General features: G+C 45.4%; 1 protein-coding gene and 1 long non-coding RNA gene across 4 annotated transcripts in view; one reads left to right on the top strand and one right to left on the bottom strand.

Moving 5' to 3' along the window:
- The window catches only part of CXXC4 (CXXC finger protein 4), a 159,054-nt gene that overhangs the window by 136,351 nt on the left and 2,809 nt on the right, over positions 1 to 19,894 (top strand). The gene's annotated exons all lie outside the window — the stretch shown is intronic.
- LOC135178002 (uncharacterized) lies at positions 7,616 to 19,321 on the bottom strand. The gene is made up of 4 exons (XR_010303309.1): positions 19,080 to 19,321; positions 14,801 to 14,955; positions 13,226 to 13,363; positions 7,616 to 7,683 (listed from the first exon to the last, which is right to left on the bottom strand). It is a non-coding gene; the product is annotated as an uncharacterized LOC135178002 (long non-coding RNA).

Genomic DNA, 19,894 nt, shown 5'->3' with positions numbered 1-19,894 from the left:
TGGTGAAAAACCCAGTTGGGAACCAAGGAGAAAGTGACTTGACAATCCCCATCACTACTGACTCTGCTGCAGCAAAAGCTTTGTCCCACCACTAGAGATGCTTTTACCTGGATAGTTTCTAACCTTCCCACGTACTCTTCTTTCTCTGGAGTGTCTTGTCCTAGTCACAAGCCTGGCAGCTGAAAGAGGATCCTCAGTCACTTGGCCATGATCTCTAGCCTGGTTTCTAGAGGATTGCTCAGTTTGCTGCTGCCTTTGGGGACCTGGTGTCAAGTCCCTCCTGGCATCTTGGTGGTATTGGCAACTGTCTGGATTCTCATGGTTGCAGATTGCTCAATGCCCTGTTTGATCTTGGGGAGCTTTCCCTAATATTTAACCTATTTTTTGCTACTGGAGTTAAAAATCATTACTCCCCCTTTTGTCCTTACTGACTGACTTTGTTCTCTTAACATGCTCAATAGATAGTTAAGTTTCTTCAGCTCTCTCTTCTGCTGTCTGGACACGCTTTACCCTCACAGCCCTTACTTTCCAAATCCTTTGTCACCTTTGTTGCTTTCCTGTGAGCTCTTCCCAATTAATCTTTAAAATATAGGTGCCCCACGCCAAACAAAGTGTGATGTTGCCCCTGGAGCTGAAGGAGAGCAGGGTAATTAGCATGATTATCTCCCGGGGGGGGTTCACCACAGTTCAGCTATTAACTGTTTTACTGCCGGGGTACCTTGTCCAGATGGCAGTATGCAGATCCAGGCTTCTCCAGAGCGCAGGGTGAGGTAGGGTTTGACTGTCTGTCTGTTGGTCTCCAAGCCGTTTGATGAGTCCCTGCCTTCATGCAGACCTAGGCTTCAGAGTGATGCAGAAAGTATTGTAACCTGGGAAAAGCCTTCCTGAGCCCCTCTCCAAAAAGTCCCAGGGTGATAGGTGCCTGCAGGAGGAGCTGGTGGCCCTGCTTCTGCCAAGGGGATACTGCCAGCCTGGGCAAACACACCAGCAGCATCGATACCCCCTTGGCATGCCTCCATGGCAAAAACTTGCCACCTCTGGCTGCTGGCAGAGAAGCTGGCTTTGAAATGGCAATGTCTGCAAGGAGAGTTCACAAGCTTCACAAAGTGCTGCTGCCTGGTTGGGGCTGTAGCACCCAGTGAAACCCATCTTAGCTGGCTGGTGCAACTGTTAAAGAGCACAGCTGCTGCACTGCATTGCTCTTGAGGCTTTAACAGTGACCTCTAGATCCCACAGCAAAACAACAGTGCCCAGCATTTTCTATTGCCATACCTACAGTGGTGCAATTCATTATTCTTTGTGCAGAACATTGACTTTGTTGAATCTCATCATATTTCTTCAATTTATCTCCCAAACACCACGTTGCACTTTAATCCTGTCCTTCTCAGTTATTTTCACATCCTCCTTGGTTTGAATAGTACCTAAACAGGGGCATGGACAGATTTGCATATCTGACTGTGCCAAGAGCTGCTAATGAAAATACCAATGAGCGTGGGGGAATAAACTCACCACCTGTGGAGCCTTGTTTGGCATCCTCATTCAGCCTAATAAAGAATCATTCATGTTTAATTGCTACATTTGATTGTTTAATTACAGTTATTTTACATGCCATCTCGTAGTTATGTCTTGGCTTTAGATACTATCTGCTACCTTGCTCCTTTTTGAATAGTGAATTATACTGTAATAGAAAATTACTTTGGGCAAAGAATTAGAACTAGGCCTTTAAATTATAACCAGGATTTAAAAAAGAAAAAAACCTAAAACACAAAACTGTTCATCAATCTCTTTCTATTTGATGTTTCTGTATGGATTCAAGTCCAGGCTTTTTCTTTCTGTGCAACAGGAATTACATGAATAACTCTCTCAAACCCTTTTGCAGAGCCACAATATGAGTAGCCTCATCCTCTCACTGAAATGTTATCAAATTAAGTTTACTTTCTTTAAATGCCAATTCATTTTAACCACTGCAAGACTTTTTTTTGTACAGGCTTAACTTGGCATAAAATTAGTTTACTGCAGGTTCAATTAGGTGGGCAATGTTCTGGCTTCAAATCAATACGAATCTGTCCTAAACTTCAATAACTAAACGAATGGAAAAGAAACTAGAAAAACTCCTCTGCTTCTTCAGCAGTGACTTTTTGGTGCTCCCACCCTGTAACTAACCAGAGAGGAAGTAACCAGCCACTTGAAGCCCTGGGGCAGCCCCTTGCTTTGGTAGCTGGAGGATTTCTCCCTGGGAGAAGGTCTCCCTGAACCCAGTTCCCAGGGCAGGTGTTGGTGGCCTCCCCAGGTTAATGATGGATGTGTCCTAGGCAAACACCTTTATTGTGTTCTCCCCAGTGGCAGTCTGGCTGTGAACTGCCTGCCCCTGCCTTTCATTTACCTTTCAATAGTGCAAACTACTTTTTAACTCATGTGCTTAAGAGCTTCTCCTATGAGCAAGGAAGCACCTCCAGGTCGTCTGACAGTCTTTTCTTTCTGTTTCTATAAGCCAAACTATGTTCCCTGCAGGGCAGACATCAGCGTATGGCAGTGCCCAGCTCCCCTCTTTGCTTCCCAAGCAGCGACAAGTGGCACTGCCTTGCTCTGAGCCCCTCTGGTTTTGCCCCCGATCTCCTGTCTTGTCACACTGAGGCTCCCTGCCTTGGGACTCCCATCTGTGGGAGCATACTATGCCTCATCTTCCTGGCATGTGTACATTTGTCCTTGCTGATCTTCGTGCACTAAATTAACTGGCATTTGGGTCAGTCACCCTCCTGACATGCTCTGACAAATTTATGCAGAAGCAGCTGAAGAGATGCCCAGGCCATTTAAAGTCTACCCTTTCGATCATCTTCTCCTTCAACCTTACGATCTTCAACCCAAGAACCAATGTCTTCAGGTATTTCCCAGTCCCCTCCTCCCTTGGACAGCAGCATCCCCTCCGTATGGCACCATCTTCTCTGCCACAGAAACACCACACTGTGCTCCTTGCCCCCCACATTCAAAAACAGAAGACCAGGTGGCTGCAAGTACCATCCATGGTGTCTAGCTTTGCCTTTGGCCTGCTCACCAGGGAATGAATTTCTCAATGCTTAAAATCCCCTCTTAGACAAGTGAAGACAAGCTGCTCTTTGCGTGCCCAGGCATCCACAACAGCGAAGGCCTCACTGATCCTCCTTGAATCAGGCTGCTATGAAGCATGGCAGCATGGGGAAGTGTGCCCCTCATAGATAGTGCTCTGCCTTTTCATGCTTGTATCTCCTAATTTTAGGCCTCAAAGGAATTCTTTACTTGGACCATTTCTGTGTGACCAGTAGAGGTACAGGAGGAGGAAAGTTTCCCTTTTACCCCTCTGAAGTGTTTGCCTGTGTGCTCTGCCCACCCTGAAGTGACTTCCTCAGCCTAGTCTTTAATGGTGTTGCTTAATAGGAGACAACTTTAGGATGCTAGCAACTTGTGCTCAGCATTTAAAGGGAAAAATACGGAAAAGGCATTTGTCAAATCAAATGCAGAATGAATAAATTCAGAGCACTGCACCCTGTGAGGGTTCTCCATATGAAAGAAAGAATGTAAAGAGAGAAGATAAGTGAGCTGGGGAGCTGCAGGACAGTTTAATGGCAGTTATTTACCTGCTCGGGAGCCCTAAGGGATTTCCCTTTGGATGCATCTTGAGCTCATTCCCAGGAAATTCTTCACTTGCTTCCACTGCTGCCTTGCCTCTCCCCTTCTCACCTCAGACAGCTAAGAAATGACAACTCACCTGACTGCTTTTTTTCTTCAGGGTAATTTCAGCTACTTCTTGCTCAGTTCTGATTCTTGAAAAGATCAGGCTCATGTGCTCAAATCAGTTTAAAGTACTTTGCAAGGGCATGACACAGGCATCCTAAATCACTATTCAACATCTGACCAGGCACAACAACAATCCACACTTACAACTAGGTTTGTGGCTGGATGGATCACTGATAAATGAAGTAACAACTACTACTTCTGCAGGTGAGGAGCATCTTACTATACCAAAGCTACAGCACAGAAGTCAATTTTCAGTTCTTTTTCAGCCAGCTTTCACAGAATCATAGAAACATTCAGGCTGGGAAAGACCCTCAGGGTCACCAAGTCACCCTACTCTTCAAGGTGCACCCTAAACCATATTCCCAAGTATGACATCCAAATGACTTTTAAACACATCCAGAATTGGTGACTCCACCATCTCCCTGGGCAGCCCATTCCAATGCTTCAAATCCTTTCTACATCCTTTATTATCTTTGCACCCCTAGAAAGCAAGGCTGGATGTTAGGAGGAAGTTCTTGCCAGAGAGAGTGATTGGCATTGGAATGGGCTGCCCAGGGAGGTGGTGGAGTCACTGTCCCTGGAAGTGTTCAAGAAAAGCCTGGATGAGGCACTTAGTGCTATGGTCTACTTGGCTGGATAGGGCTGGGTGCTAGGTTGGACTGGCTGATTTTGGAGGTCTCTTCCAATCTGGCTGATTCTATGATAAAGCCAATTTTCCATGTCCTTAGTACACACAAAATGGGACAAGGTTTTAAAGATACAGTTCCACTCCATTTGACAGCAGCAGACTAAAAGAAAAATGAACTTCAGCACTTAACTGATCCCTCTGCAATATTTCAGGGTAAATTAAAAATCAAAATGTCAAGAGGTTCAATATGTCAGTGGGCCTTTTGACAGAGCAGCCACTTGGAAGCCTAAATGGGAACTATGCTTCTTTTTTTTAAATGAAAACTAAGCGTGTGCAGCTGCTGCTCGGTTTCAAGATTCAGACTCCTCAGCTTTGTATTCCTTTAGTAATAAAAATAGTAAAATATTTTGGCTGCTGTTCTACTTATTCTCAGAGCAGAAAGCTTTCATTTCCTAGAACAGCTCTCTATTTGAATGATTATTGTTCATTATCACAGTATCACCAAGGTTGGAAGAGACCTCATAGATCATCAAGTCCAACCCTTTACCACAGAGCTCAAGGCTAGACCATGGCACCAAGTGCCACGTCCAATCCTGCTTTGAACAGCCCCAGGGATGGTGACTCCACCACCTCCCCGGGCAGCCCATTCCAGTGTCCAATGACTCTCTCAGGGAAGAACTTTCTCCTCACCTCGAGTCTAAATTTCCCCTGGCATAGCTTGAGGCTGTGTCCTCTCGTTCTGGTGCTGGCCACCTGAGAGAAGAGAGCAACCTCCCCCTGGCCACAACCACCCTTCAGGTAGTTGTAGACAGCAATAAGGTCTCCCCTGAGCCTCCTCTTCTCCAGGCTAACCAATCCCAGCTCCCTCAGCCTCTCCTCGTAGGGCTGTGCTCAAGGCCTCTCCCCAGCCTTGTCGCCCTTCTCTGGACACGCTCAAGCATCTCAATGTCCCTCCTAAACTGGGGGGCCCAGAACTGAACACAGTACTCAAGGTGTGGTCTAACCAGTGCAGAGTACAGGGGCAGAATGACCTCCCTGCTCCTGCTGACCACACCATTGCTGATGCAGGCCAGGATGCCACTGGCTCTCTTGGCCACCTGGGCACACTGTTGGCTCATGTTCAGGCAGGTATCTGCATTAAGGTAAAGCCTGGGAATCTCACAGTTTGCCTTCTTCCACTGAACAAAACTTTATTTACTGCCTGCAATGTGCTTATCTTGCCTAGCCCTCAGCAAATAGGGTTTTTTTTGGTTGTTTTGCCATCTCAGTTTGCATTTGTAAAACAGGAAAGATAATAAATGATAATACTTACCTCCTTCACAAAGATGTGGTGAAGATTAATTAGTTCTTGTTTATACAAAGATTGGCAGTAGTGATCTGCAGGTCCACAAAACACTGGAGTGATTATTATCACTGCCCTGCTTGACAAAGAAGTAGAGTCAAGGACAGAACTGGTGCCACTGCAATCATTTACAGGACTGATGATATATGCAGCCTTGGAGAAAACTCCTCCAAGCCATCTGCATCTGCACCTAAACCAAGGATGAAATACATATCCAGACCCTCAGAAGTTGAGTTTGCAGAGTGGCATTCACAGGACAGCCCCATGATAACCATGTTCCTTCACCTCTCATCAAAAGCAGCATTACCCAAGATTTTGGACAGGGTGGTTTTGTCTCACTGGAGACTGCAAGTGCAATGATGTGCCATGTCATGAAGAGCCTTGCCAGTTTGCAGGATCCATGCTGCCTCAGCCTCACTGCAGGGGCCACACACAGCCTAGCACAACACTGGTGCTCTGGACATGGGCCTGAGGTAGACTTTGGTAGAGATCAGAACTTGCTCAGAGCAACACAGGGAGCAGTCAACTGGCTCTGAAGATGCTTCCTGCTGTCCAACAGGCTGCTCCTTGCCTGGCCACACAGCCTACACTCTCAGCCAGGCAGCATGGGCCGGTATGGACCTGACAATGGAGCCTACCTCACGAAAGGTGCTCCTTTGCCACTTTGTGACACCCCTGTGTTCTCCATTAGCCACCAGAATGCACCTCTGCAAACTCTTCAGTCTGCTGCAAGAGGCACACAGATAAGCAATCCCCAGTGCTGATTCAATAACCTCCTAGGTAATGTTAAACTTCTTACTCCTGAACTTTGCTATGGATGCAGTGATGGACTCAGCCTCTCCCACTGCCGTGTGCCTTCCCTGCAGACACTGTGTACGTGCATTGTGCTACAGCAAACTGACACCTTTGGCACTCAGCCTGCTGTGCTAGTTAGATACAGGCTGCCCAGTCAGCAGGTTAGGCTATTTTCATAGTGAAGCATCTGCAGTGGAATGTATTTTTCCCCACAGCAGCTCAATTTGTTCTCATAGGTGCTTTTGAGCACGTCTGGCTTTCAGCCTGAGTTTGCTGCAAGACAGAATGACAGGAGGATGTGCTGGCCTGAACACTTCTCCTCTGCTTTCCCCTCTACAGCTTTCCATAGGATCCAGCTATTGCTTTACTCCTTCCTCAGCAATTTCTTGCTGCTCTGACATCTGCCCCTGCCCTTCTGTGTTGCTGCACCACCTGCAGCAAGGAGATGTGGCATATCCAGACATAGAATCACAGAATCACTGAGGCTGGAATAGACCTCTGAGATCATCAAGTCCAGCCTATAACCTAACACCACGACATCAGCTAAACTATGCCACCAAGGGCCACATCCAGTCTTTTCTTAAGGACCTCCAGGGATGGTGACTCCACCACCTCCCTGGGCAGTCCACTGCATGGTGATTCACATGATGATTCAGCAAATGGCAAACCCTCCCTGGGCAAAGCGGGACCTGTGGCCAGTAATGGCAGTGACCAGCAGCTGGCAACAGGCTGCATCTTGGTGCTGCAGGTGGCATTGCTGTGGCATTGGTGACGCAGGAGATGCTTGTCCTGCATAACTCCTGACTGCTTCTGTCTAGTCATCCAGTGGCACCTGGATAAGATTTGAAGGCAATTAGTCTGTTTTGGCAGTGACTAAAACACTTTGTTGAGGTGAATTTAGCAGAACATGTGAGATCTGAGACACCAGTCCCAGCTTCCATGCTGACCAGCAGGTGCCTAGGCTGGATGGCTGGTCCATCCTTGAACAACTGGGTATCACCAAGTTCCCTTGAATCCCAGATTCTTACTTTATGCTCCTCTACTTACAGCTCTTACTGCATAGCTACGGATTTGTGCTGGTCCTCTTCAGCAGCCTGCTTGCTCCTCTACTGGCCTTGTTTCTGCTCCACACCTTCCTAGACACAGACTACAAAAATGCAGCCAACATGAACCATTCAGGAACTCCTTTCACCTTATAACAAAAGCAGCACTGATAAAAATTCTCTGTTTTGTAAAGATATAATTTACCAGAAAGGCTTTTTAGCAGCACAGACTCAGTTACTATGGTGGACAGCTATGCCATTAAGGTCAAAGTCTAGAGGTTAGATTGTGCCTGACATCACAAAACTGTGATGTGGGGCTACAGGCATGCGTTTAGTGGTGTAAGCTCAAAGGATGGATGTATTTGGGTCAATTTGCACTGTAAAGAATATGCAGGTGACAGTGCAATATCATGGGAGATATTATTACTGAGATTAGAATTTACTCTTATAGCCTAAATTAGGATTGTATTTGTCTGAGAAATGATGGTGCCCTGGAAAAAAAATACTAAACATCTGATAATTTAATATTGAGTGTGTCCAGTAAATATCCCTTTAGTTTCCTACTTCCAGCTAAGATTAATTTTCTGATCAAAGAAGATTTGATCAGAACTGCATAGACAGTGCAATAGCAGCAATATTACAAGGCTTGAGGATATGTGTTGTACCTTAGAATCTCTACAGGAAAGCCAGTCAGGAGGGGATGATGATGGCTTGTGGTAGAAGCTCTGCAAGAAATAACAACTCCTCTTTGGTTTTGGAAAGGAGTTATTTTTATGTATTTCCTTCCCGCTGTCCATCAGAGAGGTCCTTTCCTCACTTTGAAAGTACAGCCAGCCTTTGCTTTATGCCTGTAAAACTCTCTGGATGCTTTTGATTGAGCTCTGTGCTAATTACAATTATTGCTGGTTTGATTTCTTGTAAACAGCCCAGAAGTGGAGATGAATTTGGTTTGTATTTGTTTCGCTGTTTGTAAACCATATTAACAAGATTGATCTCCGTCTTCCTGCCCTGTCCAGCCTGACAGATAGCCCTTCTGCTTTCCCTCCCACTTCCATCTATTCCTGCAGGATCAGCTTTTCCCTTCACAGGTGGAGTGTCCCACCCACACAATGGTTTCTGGTTAGCCCTTCAGCCATCATTTTGCAATACTGCCTTCCTCACTCTTCTCCTACCATCACACTAACTATTTGCTGCTTCACGGTGCCTGTTAACTGGATGGTTTGCTACTAATATCTGGCTCTGAATAGAGACATCTTACTCCAAGCATTCCCAGCACCATCTGCTGCCTTTATTTCCATGTCTAGAAAGGGTTTTGCTGTTATCTGAGAAGCAGGGGAGGGATCTGGACATGGTTGACACAAATCCCAGAAAACATTTGTCTGTCTGGTGTGCTAATTAGCACAGACTTGGTCAAAAGTGTTCTGAACTTTTATTTATTTATTTGACTCATTTCTATAGCATCTATCACCATGACAGCAATGTGCTTCCACAGCAGGAAATTAAAACACATAACACAGGCAGCTAATCAAATGCAGAAGCAAACAGAAGAATTTTGCACAGAGCCCTCTGTGTCGCTATGGTCCTGCTTTGACAGGCAGCTGAGGTTCCCTTTCTGCAGGGAAAAAAAAGATGTTTTGTTTGTTTCAAATTCCCTCTTCCCTTGGAAGCATAAACATGAAATTGCTCTATCTTCCTCTGTTGGGATGTCTTATTTATTTGCCTGCTCGTGGCTGCTAAAGTAGATGATGCTTAATTATTTCCTGAGTTTAATTCATGGCTTGCACAGTTCAGCATGGAGATTACAGTAGGACTGGTGGTTTCAGCAGCCAGGAAGAACTGCTCAGCAGAGGAGAGAGGTTAAACCTGGCTCAGTAAAAAGTGGACAGCAAGCTGGTGAGGCTGTGTTTTATTGCTTTGCCTTCAAGGCAGCAGGTAGCAGTAGGGAGGGACTGGGATCTGGTTGTGCTTGTTAGGTGTCACTGAGCTAGTGAGTCCTTAAGATGAAGTCTTTTACTTAATGAAGAAAGACTATGGGACTGAACTAAGATGAAGGCAGGAAGGTTGTGCAATGAGGCTATGTGCTAGTTTGAAGCTACCTAGAATATTTTGGTGAGAACTAGATTATAGGCTGTGAAAAGGAAACAATGGTGATGCCTACTTCGCTCATGGGCTTGCTGAGATGTATAAGAACAAGAACACAAACATAGATAACAGAGTTGCTCTCTGCCTCTCTGGGGCTGAACCTAACCTAACCTGCCATCTGCATGACTAATCCATCTGCTTCCTAACCCCCCTGGCTGAGCCTCCAAACTACTCCAAGCGTAAGGCAAAGTCTTGGGTAAGGTAGAGGGGGGGGAAGGTGGAAGGGTGGTTGGGAGCCCCTCCAGGGACTCAGGTTTCTGGGAGGGCTGTTGTGTTTCTGCATTACTTTTTAACTTGTATATTTCTATATATACTGTAAACATCTGCTTGTCTATTGAGCTAAGCTGTAAATATAAGCTCCATTCAATTTCCAGAGCTGGCTGAGTCTAGTCTGGGTGATTTCCAAAGTGGGGGGTGGGTGGGTAACACCCAAACCATCACAGGCTACAGGAGCCACAATCACATGGACAAGTGTCCCATTGGCCTGCTCTCAGCCCTCCTCGTGAGGCAAGAACAAGAGCAAAGGAAAACCCAGTAGAAAAACAATCCTATGCACACATCACATATTTGAGAATGCTTATTTTGCAGGATTCAAACTAGATCTGATGTCTGGGCTTTGTGAAGCTTATCATTTTAGTGGTATCTGAACATAAGTATTGCTGCAGTTTCCAGTGCATTATGGTTTTAATCCAGTTTTCCCTTTCTAGGTTGCAGCCAGTTTCTGTCTCTGCATGTTGCAACTCTCTGCCATGGGCATCACTCACACATAAACCCAAATCCTTCCAACCCCAGCACAGGGCAGTACTGAGTGCCTAACCACTGGGTCAGCTGCTTGACAGCCATGTATGCATAGAGTTTAGATAATTGCTAACTTTAAAATTAGCATTTAAAAAGACAGTATGTGATGGGAAGAGCCAAGCACAAGAGTAACAAAATGATTTTGGCCTCTTTTTAACCTTGGCAGGGACCCTTTGAGCTTTTTACATAAAGTATGTATCAGTCACAGTGTTGAGACTTCAGATGGAAGTTTCCTGCCTTCTCTTACACACTTTCATCGACTCCTTGTCTTAACACTGGAGTCTTCAGATAATTTCTTTTGAGGGCCACACAATTTTGCCAAACCCCAATTCTTGTAGTATTTCCCTTGCACTTGTTTATTTGCATTTTTAGTTGAAATCTTTGGAGTCAACAATTCAAACAGCTAAGTATGCTCATCAAGGAGCATCTAATGGACTGCTTTCCTATTAAGCTTTCTTTAGCACTGAACATTTAAATGCACTTCTCTTTAGTAGTATTGCTATAATGTCATTCACTTGAACAATGAATCCCACAAAGCTTGAGTCCTTCCCTGCACCCAGCCAGTCTCTGTAGCTGAGTAGAAGTTTTCCTGCTTGCCTCCTGCAAGCTATGTTTGGATTTCCTCGAGTCATTCAGTAACTCGCCTCAAAAATTCCCATACTAACATCAGCAGTCTAACTCCTCTCAAAGTAATTACATTGCTAGCTCAGACTGCAAACTTGGGTGTGCTGGTCAACAGCTGTTGTATTTCATGCTACAAATGACCAGAATGACTCCTAAGTGTAAAGCAACCAGGTCTTCTCCCAGGTGAGAGATGCTCCATAAATCTAAGAGATGTGTTATTTGCCTGTCCATCCGGATACATACAGGACAAAGTAACTCACCAGTGGAAACTCTTCATCAGTGAATTACTCAAATGAATGCAGTAGTCTCCTTTTTGGGTTCTCTATCCTTTTTCTTTTTGGAGTTATTTACTTGATATTAATTACTGAAAAGCCCTCACTATTTTGAGGAACCCAATTAGTGTATTTCTCGCTGCAAGGGCACAGCAGTGTTAAATAGCAAATGCCACTTGATGTGATTTTGCAGAAATTTTGGGCATATGGAGCCACAAAAGTGCCTGAGGCATCATCAGATCCACTTGGCATCTGTAATCAGGAGGATTTAGCTGATTGTCTTTGCTCTACATAACTCTGTGTTTGAGTAGAAACTCTCCAAACTATTTCCTTTGATAACGTCTTGGCAAAGCTTTCATTTTGTGTATGTGGCTACGCAGACTCTCCTTGCTTTGAAAACTGATTTTGCATCATGGCACTTTGCTCTTGTCTTTATGTTTGTAGGTGCCAGTATCAGAGGCTGCTCTTTTAAAGGCCTTGTCTTTCCTTGCATACTTGCTTATTGGTACTGAGTATAATGCATTTTAAATGGCTAAGGTAGAGCACAGTGATGCAGGTTCCATAGAAATTGGTTTGAGACTGCAGCAACCATGGAAACTTCATATACTAAAATCAGAATGTACCACAGTTTCTTGAACATAGAAGGTTTCACCTCAACATGAGGAGAAACTTCTTTACAGTGAGGCTGATGGAACACTAGAACAGGCAGCCCAGAGAGGTTGTGGATTCTCCTTCTCCAGAGACTTTCAAAACCCGCATGGATGCATTGCTGTGTGGACTAATCTAGGGGATCCTGCCTTGGCAGGGGGGTTGGACTTGATGATCTCTGATGGTCCCTTCCAAACTCTGATATTCTGTGATTCTGAGAAGTGTTAGCACCTGAGTAATGCTTACCACCTGATTTAAGTTACAGGCTCTTCTCTGGGATGCAGTTTTCTATACTTGGAAACAAATCCTAGCTTGTTTTCCCCTTATCCAAGGAGAATAACTTCACAAACCCTAATGTGAACACTGCTTTGGAAGCCTCTATGAACATAATCATGCAATACTTTTTACAACTGAATGCAACTGAAAGGTTTATGCTGCACAGGGAAAGGGTGGAGCTCACAAATGCCTACCAAGGATAATGGGCTCTAAATATCACCTCTCTTCTCTGATCCACAGGGGCAATTCCTCTCAACCTGATCCCAAAGTCTGCAGCAAACTGTTGTATTTAAGAGCCCTTGGGAGAGTATTTCATGGAATGGAGATTAGAAAGCAAGAACTGAAAATTGGAAAGTGCTTCGTGGTGTCTCCTTAACAGCTTAGGATTGATTCATTTTAGTATTTGTGTCTGGGTTGTATTCACTGCTGCCTCATAGATCAATGGCACGATGGAGTCCCAGCTCTAGTTGACGCAGCATATGGGAAAGGGATCCATTATCTTTAGTTCCCAGGACTATAAAATGTCTAATAAACTCAGCAGCAAGAGTGCCAGATTTGTGCAGCACTGCCAGCTGCTCTGGCCTTGTTGTCTGTTAAGCTGTGTTTTTAGCTTCATTATTGATGGGGAGTGCCGATAGTTGGGCAAATGATGCTGCTTGCAGATTTGAGGCACTTTACTAAAGCATCAATGGTATTACAGAGTTGAAAGAGGCAAACAGTAAAAGGAAACCTGCCATAAAACAGCTCCTGGCACCTACAGAGCGAGTTCATGGTTCACCTGGCTTACTTCTCCTTTGGAAACCAGGAGGCCTCCAAAGTTGTGCCTATGGGATTTGTACCTGAACACTCGTTGCAGGAGACAGGGGGAAATAAAAATCATGCATACCAGAGCAAGGAGGAGATCCAGCTGTGGCAGGTCAGCATTCACAGCAGCACCAAAGTTGTTCAGTAGAAATCCTCTTTCCCATGGCACTTCCCATCCTGCTTCCTCCTCCTCCTCTTTTTCTCTTTTGCCAGACAGGCTCTAGATCAGAAAATAGAAATCCTCAGCTCATCACCTAGTTAAAAATATTTTAACTTGTCCCACAAGCCTCTTTCTCCCATGTCAGCATGACTTGTAAAGGTGACTTCAGCTGCTGTGCCTCCCCTTGCAGGCAGGGAGGGAAGGCTTCATGCTGCAAGGAGAAACCAATTTAAATTCACATGGGCACAGTCGGTCCTTAATCACGTCAGCAAACTCAGGCTGGCTGCAAGAGTCTGAGCAGGAAGTTCAAATGCCTCAGTCCCAAACTGCAGAACCCTCATCCTCTATTGCAGAACCCTACTCAAGGTGTCTCTCAGCATTAGCTTGCTGCTCCTTCACTTTCCTCAGCCTCTTCCTAGCTGTTTACATTCTAATTTGTCCATTGCCTGCTTTCCCCACCCACCAATCTGTGGCTCCTGCTCTTATACCTTCGGAATAAACTCCATAATCTCTCTGAAAATGGTGCAAAGCATGCTCTTGTGTTTGGATACTGTTATGGTGGCTGGGGTAAACAGCTTTCTGCTCTGCTTTGCTTGCTCCCTGTGCATTCTCACTAGGGGAACATTGCAGCTGCTGACCAGCATTAGTTTTTATTGCTTGCTTTACTCCTCTGGGACACAAAAGTTAGGCAACTATTTCAGTCTCTACTGAGTCTTCAGTTTAGGCACTTTGAAACTGTGCTAGTTTGAAGCTAGCTGGAATGTTTTGCTGAGAAAGACTAGATCACAGGCTGTGGGAGACAAACAGGATGATATCTACTTTCCTCATAGGCCTGCTGAGTGATACAAGAACAAGAATACAAACATAGATAAGGCACTTCTACTGGGGAGCTCCGAGCTGCATTTTTTTCTCTCTCCAGCCTCCCTGCTGTTTCTCTGATTAACCCACTTTGCTTCCTAACCTCCTGGCTGAACCTCCATTCTTCCTTGGGACTGGGGTAAGGTTGAGAGGGGTGGGAGAAGGTGAAAGGGTGGTTGGGAGCCCCTCCTGAGGACTCAGGTTTCTGGGAGGGCTGTTGTGTTTCTGTATTACCTTTTACCTTGCCTATTTCTGTCTATAACTGCATATACTGTAAATATCTGCTTGTAGATTGAGCTAAGCTGTAAATATAAGCTTCATTCAAATTTCCAGAGCCAGCTGAGTCTAGTCTGGGTGATTTCCAAAGTGTGTGTGGGGGCAGGGAACAGCCAAACCATCACAGAAACCAGTGAGCAGGCCCTCGAATGGAAGGAAGTTCATAGCATCCACTGCTTCCACTTAATTCAGTGACCATGGGTGTCTTTGATCAATCCTTAGCTATTACTCACTGAAAAGAGAATCCTGTATTCCACAGGCAGGATCAGTTACTGCATCTTGGACAACATGGACAAGGGAAAACAAAATTTGTTTCATTAATGGCGGCATAAACTCAGAAGAAAATGTTCCCTTGAGTCTTACCTGGGCTAAGACCTGTTTGAGTTTACCTATCACCGATGCATGTAGCTAGGCTGCACTTGGATTGCAGTCTGCTGTCATTGCTTAGTGCCTGCTGGCTCTTGACAGCCTTCCTAGAGCACTTCTGATCTCTGTCTTTGCCGTCAACAGCTGCAGCACTGGGAACAAAAACCCCAACTGTTAAATGCTGGTGTTTCTGTGAGGAGCAGAAAGAATGAAGCTCACAAGCCAGGAGTTTCTTCTAAAGCACATGGATCAGAGGTTTTGTGCAAATTACTTTCTTCAGTATTTAAAACTCATTATAATTACTGGGTATTTAAAACTCATTATAATTACTGGGCATTTAAAAATAGTCTGAGAAACTGTTTGTGGTCGCTTCTGGTTTTGCCTTCTCTTTACTGCCACAAAGAGCCTCAGCCACTAGAAATGCTTAAGAATGACTTCCATGAAAATTATGGAGATGGCAGTGGCATATCTGACAAAAACACAACTTCAGCTTGGTGAAGCAATATATCCCAATCAGAAGACATCCAGAGGTCTAGCTTTGTTTTTGATGATGAATCTACCTAAGGATTCATTATGTCCATCAATACCTTGGTTCAGAGCTTTTCACTCTTCTTTAAAATGCACTATTACCATCTCAGGTTTACCTGTCTCGAGGTTCCAGGCACTGGGTCTTGTTATTTCCTGGGTCAAAGAACTTCATGGTTCCCACACATTTAGGAAGGTAATAGTACACCTATTAATCAAGCCATCTCTCAGTCTTTTCTTCATAAGCTAAGCAGGTTGTGCTCTCTCTGTCTCTCAGCCTAAAGCATTCCCTTCAGCTTTTAAACCACTTTTGTGGCATTCACACAGACTTTTCAGTGCAGTCACCAGTTTGGATGCTCTGTTATTAAAACAACGAGCTCTGGAGCTGAGGGCTATCAGGAACTGGTGTCATCTAGACTTTATACAACCTAAAAAGCTCTTGCCTGAACCTGCTCACATTGCCCTCTTTGTATGCAGGGATTATTTTACCTCTTCTTAGTGAGTCTTTGCTCTAGCAATCTGTGTTCAGTCACTTCTCCACTATGACATTAAACACTTTGCTGTTATTGTGGCATTACCCTGCTGCCATTTCCAGGAGTGGTTTCTACTCCCCATCCCTATGTATTTAGATAGAATTTATTGGAGTTGCATCATCTTCCATGTGACCTACAGTTTCTATGAGGACCTTTTAGGGAGGTGGCTAGCATCTAATACAGGATGCTGATCTGCTGCCTCCTGTCCCAACTCCACAGCAGATTTGTCCTGGGAAAGGACTGTGGTCCACAGAAGATCATAAACATTCAGGTTGGAAAAGACCCTCAGGATCACGAAGTGCAACTGATAACCCTACTCTACAAGGTGCACCCTGAACCATATCCCTAAGCACCACACCCAAATGACTTCTAAACACAGCCAGGGTTGGTGACTCCACCACCTCCCTGAGCAGCCCACTCCAATGCCTGACAAACTTGCTGTGAAAAAAAACGTTCCCTAATGTCCAGTCTAAACATACCCAGATGCAGCTTGAGGCCATTCCCTCTTGTTCTATCACTGTTTACCTGCGAGAAGAGACCAGCACCAATCTCTCCACTATGTCCTTTCAGGTAGCTGTAGACAGACATGAGGTCTCCCCTCAGCCTCCTCTTCTTCAAACAGCCCCAGCTCCTTCAGTTGCTCCTCATAAGATGTATTCTCTAGGCTCTTCACTGGCTTTGTTACCCTCCTCTGCACTCTCTCCAGCACCTCCACATCCCTCTTGTAGTGAGGTGCCCAAAACTGAACACAATGCTCAAGGTGTGGCCTCACCAGCGCAAAGTACAGGGGACAGTCACTTCCCTACTCCTGCTGGACACAGCATTTCTAACACAAGCCAGGATGCCATTGGCTTTCTTTGCCACCTGGGCACACTGCTTGCTTATATTCAGTTGCTTGTCAATTGCAACCCCCAGGTCCCTTTCTGCCACACAGCTTTCCAGTCACAGTGCCCCAAGCCTGTAGCGTTGCTTGGGGTTGTTGTGGCCCAAGTGCAGGACCTGGCATTTGGCCTTGTTGAAGCTCAGAGTGGCTAGAGAGCAGCCAGGAAGAAAGAGATATGGGGGTACTGATAGCTGAACATGAGGCAGCAGTGTGTCCAGGGGGCCAAGAGAGCCAATGGCATCCTGGCCTGGATCAGGAACAGTGTGGCCAGTAGGACAAGGGAGGTTATTCTGCTCCTGTACTCAGCACTGGTCAGGCCACACCTTGAGTCCTGTGTCCAGTTCTGGGCTCCTCAATTCAAGAGAGATGTTGAGGTACTGCTATGTGTCCAGAGACCTCATTGCTGTCTGCAACTACCTGAAGGGAGGTTGTAGCCAGGTGGGGGTTGGTCTCTTCTCCCAGACAACCAGCAACAGAACAAGGGGACACAGTCTCAAGTTGTGCTGGGGGAAGTCTAGGCTGGATGTTAGGAGGAAGTTGTTGGCAGAGGGAGTGATTGGCATTGGAATGGGCTGCCCAGGGAGGTGGTGGAGTCGCTGTCCGTAGAGATGTTGAAGAAAAGCCTGGATGAGGCACTTAGTGCCATGGTCTAGATGACTGGATAGGGCTGGGTAATAAGCTGGGCTGGATGATCTTGGAGGTCTCTTCCAACCTGGTTGATTCTATTCTATTCCATTCTATTTTATTCTGTTCTATTCTATTCTTAATGTTAACACTGGCCCAGCAATCCAAGTTCCTCTGCCTACCATTATGATGACCAACACTGCCACCCAGCTTGGTGTCATTTGTGAAACATCTCCCAGTCCATTTCTTTACTGACAGTGGGGAGTGTTTATTTCTGAGCACTATGGTGTATGGTACTAAGTGAAACACCTGACAATGGAAAGAAGGTCACTGCATCACCAAACAACGCCACCAAAAAGAGAAATAGTTTCTTGAGACAAGGTTTCTATCATGACGCTGACTAACATTAATAATCACTTAAAATCCATATTAGTGCTTCCATTTGGCATAAGAATGATGCCAGGAAGCCACTTCAGCAGTAAGAAAAACGCCTCCACGTTAGAGCCCCAGCGGTTGCTCTGTGTTGTCTGCAGCCACGCAGGGATGTTGTGCTCTGACAGCCACGGAAGGTATTGCTCTCCCCTTTGGAAATCCCTGGATTTTCCAATCGAGCCTGCATGCTCAGGCCTTTGCTTTGCTGCTCCACTCCACTTTATGAGCATGGCCGGGTGATTTATTAGGGACTTCAGGAGAGAGACACGAGGGTCGCAGTTGCACTGCTCTTGCAGGGCTGGCCAAGCCCCCTCCCTCCCTGGCTGCCTCTGAAGCCAGGAAGCAGCTATTTGTATAAGAGGTGGTGGCAGTGCGGCAAGGCACTCACCCATTAAAATGCTTTCAGTGCTTGTCCTCATGACTTAAATAAAGGCTTTTAGCTTTCCAGGCAAGGGTTTTAGAGATGTCCTTCTCCTCATTTGTTGTTAGGTTTTTTTTTTGGGGGGGGTTTGGTTGTTGAATCTGAGTTTGGTTTTTCTGTTTGTCCTTGGCGTGTTGTTACTGCTTACATTTCTTAAAGCTCCACAATTTGTAAGCCTGTGGCTTGCAGTGAAGGCATGCTGGTAAATGATTTATAGAGGGTCCTACAAATCATATTGCATGGAGCACAACCCCTTCCCCCACAGCAACAGTCATGATTTCAGAGCAGCATGGTCTTCGCGGGAGCTAAGCTGTCCTTTCCCTGCTAAGATTTAGGAAGCCAAGCGGTAAACTGCAGCTAGAAGTGAAAGTAAACATGCCACAATAACAACCTGGTACTTAAGTTGCAGCAGGGCTTAAGGTGGCCTCAGAGAAGCTCTTACTTATCATTGGTATTATAATATCTACAGGTATCTGCATATTGTTTTAATGTTTTACACACACACACATATATAAAACCCCAATATGTAAATATGTCAGCAAGGAGTTAAAATTACTGCAGGAATTAAAAGGCAATCAGGAATTTCTAACAGTTAAATGCACCAGAGTAATCTCCATTATTAATTGTGGCCTTGGCTATGCCAATTCAGTCAAACCTCAGAGTGTTTGCAGCAGGCTTGAGAGCACAATTAGGCTCTATGACACTAACCTCAGGCTTTCTCATCCAGTGAACCTTCAGCACCACCTAGGAAAGACATCATATACGAGACTCCACAGGGCATGTGCCATGTGTACAACAAATGCTTAAAACCCCCTCAACCCTCTCAGGTTCCCAAACATGGAGAAAGGATACTCTTACCTGGCTGCCTTCTGAATGGCTGGTACAGCTCCTAGGCACTGGTATGCCCTTGAGTGAAGACTTTTGGTGTGGGAAGTTTGGAGATCCAGCTTGGTCTTGGGTGGCACTGCCATAGGGTGAATATGAAGAGGTTGCAAAATTGCCTACACTGTGTTCCACTTTCTCTTGTCCTGTGTGCTGATCACAGAATTGCAGAATAATTTAGCCTGGGAGGCACCTGAGGGGTCCATGTAGGGCAACCCCTGCAGAAAGCAGAGACAATTAAACAAGGCTGTGCAGAGCCATGTCCAGATGGGGTTATAATATTGCTGAGGGTGGGGACCACAGCCTCTGTGGGCTCCTGCTCCAGTGCTTTGACTGCCTTTCCTGTGAAAAGACTTTTTGCTAGTATCTGATCTGAATTTCATGCCTGCCAGCTTGCATCCACTGCCTCTTCTGCTACCCCGCTGCTCCTCTGGGAAGAGTCCAGTTTGGACTTTTCTTTGTCCAGCCTTCAGGTAGCTCTTCCAGATCAGAAAAAGCAAAGCCCCATGTACTGCAAGCTGTGGTGATTTTAGTGGCTCCAAAGTTAATGCAATAGAACACCACAAAGAAAACAGTCCTGGTGTCTAGAAAGGAGCAATCTGCTGTATAGTGAAAACAACTGGATTAACAGATTGCAATTCAGAACAAAATATTTTACCAAGGAAGTTTATAAATAGTAGAAAATAAGAGAGTTTTGAGCTTTTTTACTAAATTAAAAGTTCCTCTGAGGCTGGGAGGGGGGACGTTTATCAGTGAGTTATACCCTCTTAAAAATAATGAAAACATTGCTG

This window comes from Pogoniulus pusillus, chromosome 9 (assembly GCF_015220805.1).
Source record: "Pogoniulus pusillus isolate bPogPus1 chromosome 9, bPogPus1.pri, whole genome shotgun sequence".
NCBI lineage: Eukaryota > Metazoa > Chordata > Aves > Piciformes > Lybiidae > Pogoniulus > Pogoniulus pusillus.
Note: the sequence above shows the minus strand (reverse complement) of the source record. Positions and strands in the feature narration are given on the sequence as shown.